A 6,658-nucleotide genomic window follows, 5' to 3' on the forward strand; every position below is an offset into this window, starting at 1 on the left:
CAAGCATCTTAAATGACACAGGGGTGAGTAAATTATCAGCAGGAAATATTTGTATCAGAATTGAACTAGTCCTTTAGAACTGAATAAATACAAAACCAGTACATCTACAAAATTGTCAAGATTAACAATTTTATTAGTTTCAGATCAAAATTTAGATTATTGAATTTTTCATAACCAGTTATTCAGAGCTCCAAGGAGAAACTGAACTAAAAATGCATTTGTATCTCATCCACATCATTTTATCTTAATCCTTGGGCTCCATATACAGTGGTGTCCAAAACTATTAGAACACTAGTATTTTTACCAGCTAAAAATGATTTTAATTCAGTTATGTCTATCTTTTTCTGTAGTGTTTCAATGGGTAATTTTATTTTATATTTCTAAACATTAATTTTGCCATTTAATGTAATGATCAAGTAAGATTTTTGTTTGACAACAGCCAGTGCTCCAAACAGATCGTCTCGGGTTACTATTATAACCTTAGTTCCCTGAGAGAACGAGACGCCGCGTCTAGAAACGCTATGGGGAACGCCATTGGCGGGCCGCACTCTGAATCATGTCTTGCAACCAATGAACGACGGGGGTGACGTCACAGGCGCGGTGACGTCACCGACCAGGAAGTATAAAGCACTTGCGTTTGACGCCCGCGGCAGCTCTAGCATGAAGCGAGCGCCGCAGGGGGCGGGAATTATGGTCCGAGACGCGGCGTCTCGTTCCCTCAGGGAACTAAGGTTACAATAGTAACCCGAGATGTTCCCTTCCGGGAACTCGAGCCGTGTCTAGAAATGCTATGGGGAACAAGACTACCTACGTCCCCATAATTTCCGAACCCTGCGCAGTGTCTGTGCCAGCAGGTGGAAAGAAAAGAGCCTTTGTCTAGCATTCCGCGGATAAGAGGCCCTGTAGTCCTCGGCCCTCGGGCACACGAGGAATGGTAGTCTTCCTCTGTCTGGTCGCCAACCAGAGCGAGAGGTACTCCGCGGCCCTCAGGCACACGCAGAGTCTTAGTCCTTTGTCTGGGAGTCAGCCAGAACAAGAGGGACCGAATGACCACTGTCTAGCACTCGGCGGACAGATGGTGTGTGTAGTCCCCGGTCCGTAGACCCACGAGGACTGTGAGCTTGACCTCCAGGCTCCTCGGCCCTCGGGCACACGAGGAGGGGGTGATCCTTTGTCTGGGGGTTCAGCCAGAGCAAGAGGGATCCAAGGCTCGGCCTGTGCTACGCCAGGACGCGAGGGATAAAGCCATTGTCTAGCATTCCGCGGACAAGAGGGCACTGCCATCCCCGGCCCTCGGGCTCACGGGGAAGACAGTAGGGGCCTCTGCGTGGTAGCCAGCCAGCGCATGAGGCACTCCTCGGCCTTGTTCTAAGGCAGACGAGGAGTCTTAGTCCTTGGTCTAGGAAATTCCGGAACCAGAGGGACCGAATTACACCCGGTCTGGTAGCATCCTGCGCCAGAACACGAGGACAAGTAAGCCATTGTCTAGCATACGCGGACAAGAGGGCTGTATGGTTCTCGGCCCGCAGGCACACGAGAATAAAGACCTCCGCCTGGTTCGCCAGCCAGTGCAGGAGGCACGCCTCGGCCCTCGGGCACACGAGGAGTCTTAGTCCTTTGTCTGGGGATTCAGCCAGGACAAGAGGGACTGAAAGCTCGGTCTGGTAACAGCATCAGAGCGCGAGAGTAAGGGCCTTTGTCTAGTTTTCACGGACAACAGGCTGAATATTTCTTTCTTTCTTTGCAGATCTCTTTTAGTTTGGTGAAACTGACTTCTCTTCTTTCCGCAGAAAGAATGCGCCTTGAGAAGTCTCCTCCTGGCTAGGGAGGTGGCTGACTCTCTAGGCCTAGCGCACTAGGCCGAGAGCACAGCAGAGCCTGGAGCGTCTCTGAGGTCAAGCTCATAATACCTGACGAATGTCAGGGGCGAGGACCAACCCGCAGCATTGCAGTGAGTGACTAGTGAGTGACTAGTGCCTAGCTTGACCGCATTTACTGCAGTGAGTATGGACTCGATCCGAGCAGGTGACAATCGTGCCCGCATCGTGGATGAATCCCATACCACGCCCAGATAAGTAGTCCTCTGTAGTGGAGAGAGGACGCTCTTCTTGGCGTTGAGTCTCAACCCCAAACTCTGCATGTGAGCGAGAACAACACCTCGATGCTGAACCGCTAACTGCTCTGAACTGGCTAGGATCAGCCAGTCGTCTATATAATTGAGTATGCGGATGCCCTGGGGTCGCAGTGGAGCCAGCGCAGCATCCACACACTTCGTGAAAGTTCGGGGTGAGAGAGCTAGGCCGAAAGGAAGTACTCTGTATTGGTAAGCTTTGCCCCTGAAAGCGAACCTGAGAAACTTCCTGTGCTGAAAAAGGATGGAGACGTGAAAATAAACGTCTTTTAGATCTATCGTGACGAACCAGTCCTCGGACCTGATTTGTGACACGACCTGTCTGACAGTAAGCATCTTGAACTTCAGTTTTCTGACTGAGCGGTTTAGAAGCCTGAGATCTAAGATGGGCCGAAGCCCCCCATCCTTCTTCGGAACAATGAAGTACCGGCTGTAGAACCCGGATTCCCTGTCTTGAGGAGGGACCACCTCGATGGCCTCCTTCCTCAGAAGAGTTTCTACTTCTTGTTCCATTACCAGACCCTGCTCGGGGCTCACTAAGGTAGGAAATACCCCGCTGAAAGGTGGCGGCTTGGCGCCGAACTGGATAGCATAACCTTTCTCTACATTACGCAGGACCCACTTTGAAACATTTGGCAGTAGTTTCCATGCTGCCAAAAAGTCTACTAAGGGTACCAGCCTCTCGAGGCTGGTGTCTGGATTTACTCAAGGAACTGACTCGGAGACCTGTAACAGCGAGCTGGCAGGACGCTCCTGAGCTAGCTCCTCTGAGGACCCCCGCAGGGGTTGCGAACTCTCCAGGGCCGCTACGTTTCCGGGCGGAACAGCTAGAGGGTGTTCGCGGGAGATTGCCGCGCCCTGTAATATTGGCAGGGTAAGCTGACTCATCTCCTGAGGGCCACGAGGGGGTTTGGAACCCGCACCCTTGGGTACGGTGCAAACCCGCTCGAGAGGGGCTGCCCTCAACGGCCCTGAGCCACAACCGTCAGGGCCGTTTAGCCGAGGACTTCTTTGACTGAAGGACGACCCTCAGGTCGGGCCTTCTGTCAGCAGCCCTCGGCTTAGAGCGTCGCCTTGCCCGCCCTCTAGGCTGAGCCGGAGGAGTACGGGTGGCAACGCTCTGCTTCTGTGCCTCACGATACGAGGAGCTCGTACACGGCTGGGGCTGCTCCCGTCCAGCAGCCCCAGAGGAGTAGACTCGGCGAGGGAGGAAGGTCCTGAACGCTGCTGCCTGCCTGCGAGCCTCCTGGTGCCTGGCGACAACTGTGCCGACCGAGGCACCAAAGAGGCCAGACGGCTGCAAGGGGGCGTCCAGGAGTGTGACCCTGTCCTTCTCTTTGACTTCGGACAGGGTCAGCCAGAGATGCCTCTCCGCTGCCACCAGGGCTGCCATCGACCGGCCCACTGCACGGGCGGTCTCCTTAGTGGCGCGGAGAGCGAGATCTGCAGTACGTTGCATCTCTGACACATTCACTTCCTCACCATCGCTCAACTCCTTCAGCAGGTCGGCTTGATAGGCTTGTAGCACTGCCATGGTGTGAAGGCAAGCGCCAGCCTGACCTGCTGCCATGTACGCCTTGCCCACTAAGCCTGATGTAACTTTTAATGGCTTTGTGGGCAAGGGCGGAGCCTTCAAGGACGACGCTGAGCCGGGGGACAGATAGCCCGCAAGCGTCTGCTCAACCCGTGGCATCGTCCTGTATCCGCACTCCTCCGCGCCCGCGATATTTCCGTAATTTTCAGCGGGATTGAATAGGCGGAAGGAGTACTGCTTCTCCCACGATCTAGAGAGTTCTTTATGTAGATCGGGGAAGAAGGGAAGGCTCCGCTTAGGAGGTGCTGACTGTGTCCGCAGGAAGCGTTCATCTAACGCGCTTCGCTGCGGCTCATATGCTCTACGGCTTTCTTCCGCGGGCCAAGCAATGTTGAGCTTGGCCACAGCGTTTGTCAGCACCTCTAATAGCTCCTCGTAGTGAGGCGATCGGGGCGGCGGTTGTGGCTCACTATCCGGAGCTGCAAGGTCGACCTCCTTGGAGGAAGACAACAAGAGCTCCGGGATCAACTCTGGAGGGGAAGAAACCGCAGTGCGGGCTTCCGCGTCCAAGAGAAGATCGCTCGACTGACTGAGTGAGGGCGGAGATAGGGGTTCACCCGTCTCCATTCCCTCCAGCAAATCGAGCTGCGAACCCCACGAGTGCAGCTGCCGCTCCGCCTCGGCGGAAGCGGGGCCACTCCCGCGGGGAACGCTGGTAAAAGCCCCCTCCTCGAAGAGGGCTTTCCGGGAGCGAAGCACGCGCACCGGCAATCGGTCACAGTGCGCACAGCCAGCCTTTTCGAGGGCTGACTGAGCGTGCTCCGCTCCCAAGCAGACCACGCATAGACTGTGTGTATCCCCACCAACAATGTAGCGTTGGCAGGGAGGGACACACTGTCTATGTGGGCGCTGAACCGCCACCGCTTTTCTTAGTTGCTTTGAAGTCATTACTCAAATAAAAGTGTACCAAACTGGGCACGAAAAACAGCAATGACTTCGGACAGACACAGACACAGAGTGCTCTCGCTGAATGACAAAAGCTGCCGCGGGCGTCAAACGCACGTGCTTTATACTTCCTGGTCGGTGACGTCACCGCGCCTGTGACGTCACCCCCGTCGTTCATTGGTTGCAAGACATGATTCAGAGTGCGGCCCGCCAATGGCTTTCCCCATAGCGTTTCTAGACACGGCTCGAGTTCCCGGAAGGGAACTGATCTTATCATCATCCATTCTGCACAGAATGACATGAAGAAACAGAACAAACTGAGACAGATTAAATCTAGAAGAACTGTGGCAACGTCTCCAAGATGCTTCAGGAGACCCACCTGCAAACCTGAAAAACTATCCGCAAGTGCACCTTGTGCAAAAGCTGCTTTAAACACAAGATGATGGTCAAAAGAAGTTAATTGATGAAGAAAACATATAACATTTTTGACATTTATATTTTTATCAACATTCTCATTTTACAGAATTTGTACACAAGTGCTTAAAACTTTTAACAGTACTGCTTTGCTGGTAGGTTTCTTTAAGCATCTTGGAGATGTTGCCACAGTTCTTCTGGATTTAGATGATGAGATTAGACCTCTGTGTGAAGCACTGTCTGTTTTCATACTCCTTGTGTCACTGATTATTATAATTAATGGCAAAATGAACACTTGAAAATGTAGACATATTTCATACTGACACACTATAGCAAATGATAGAAATAGTTAAGTTTAAACCATTAGTTAAGGCACTAGTTAGTTAGTTAAAATACTAGTGTTCTAATAATTTTTGGCACCACTGTAGCTCTGATAATTAATGTAGTGTGAGAATAAGCAAAACCAACACATACAACAAAAGGTCCATGACTCTGCACCAGAAGTGACAGACACACCAGATGAAGAGCAGTCCTCCCCAAATGGTCAGTAATCAGCTGAATCAGCTTGGGGTAAAAAAACAAAACAAAACAAATTGAAAAAAGATAAAAATAAAATAAAAATGAAAAAAAAAAAAACAGAAGAAAAATACAATGAACATTCCTAATGTTAGTGTGTCTTAATGTTAAGAATGACATGATGTAGAATCTTAATGTTAGAAATGAATACTTACTTCCTCTGAAGATCATGTAGAAGATTTTCATTCCCAAAACTTCAGGATCATAAGGGGGAAACACACACACAAGCAATCAATTACATTAAAATGTATTTGTTTGATAAAACACTATCTACTTACTGACAGACATGGGCTTGCAAAAAAGTACTCACCAGCTCCTAACCAAATCTGCACAGCTGATCCAAAATCCTGGTTTACATCTAGTATTCTTCTCCATGGAGTCCAATGATCATGCTTTCACTCAGGTCCTCTCTCTGTCAGATGAGTTCACATAACAGTGTTCTCAGGTTACTCATTTTGAAGTTCTGTCACATTTTGTGAGTTTGATCTTGAAACTAGCATGGGTGCACGATATGACCATATTATTTCACAATAGTAATATATTACAGTATAGTTATTTATTATATTGTATTTCATTCAACATGCGATCAAAGTAGCAAATTAACGTTACAAACAATAGGACTAATACAAAGGCAAGTTAAGTACATTTAATGATTTTCTCTTTAGTGTTTGATTATAATTAAGAACGACTTCTGGTAACAATAGGCTTAATTCAGACCTGCAAACTCATCAGAGAAAAAAAGGTGACAGTCTCTGGGGGGGGGGATCTGACTTGAACTCAAGTAAGAACAACTAAAAACAACAAAAGAACCAAAACACAAATTATATTATACTGAAAAACATTATTTTTTTCCTTCTTAGCCTGGACAAGGGTTTCACAAACACACACACGCACGCAAACGCCATGGAGGGAAACTGAAAAACATTCACAAACTATTTAATATATTTTACAGTTCAAGATAAAACTTAAAAGATGTAGTTATTAAATTATATGAAATATTTCAATATATAGGAATTATCGATTCACATTGAGTGCATTATTTAATTTTTATACCATCG

This window comes from Garra rufa, chromosome 2 (genome assembly GCF_049309525.1).
Source record: "Garra rufa chromosome 2, GarRuf1.0, whole genome shotgun sequence".
Lineage (NCBI taxonomy): Eukaryota > Metazoa > Chordata > Actinopteri > Cypriniformes > Cyprinidae > Garra > Garra rufa.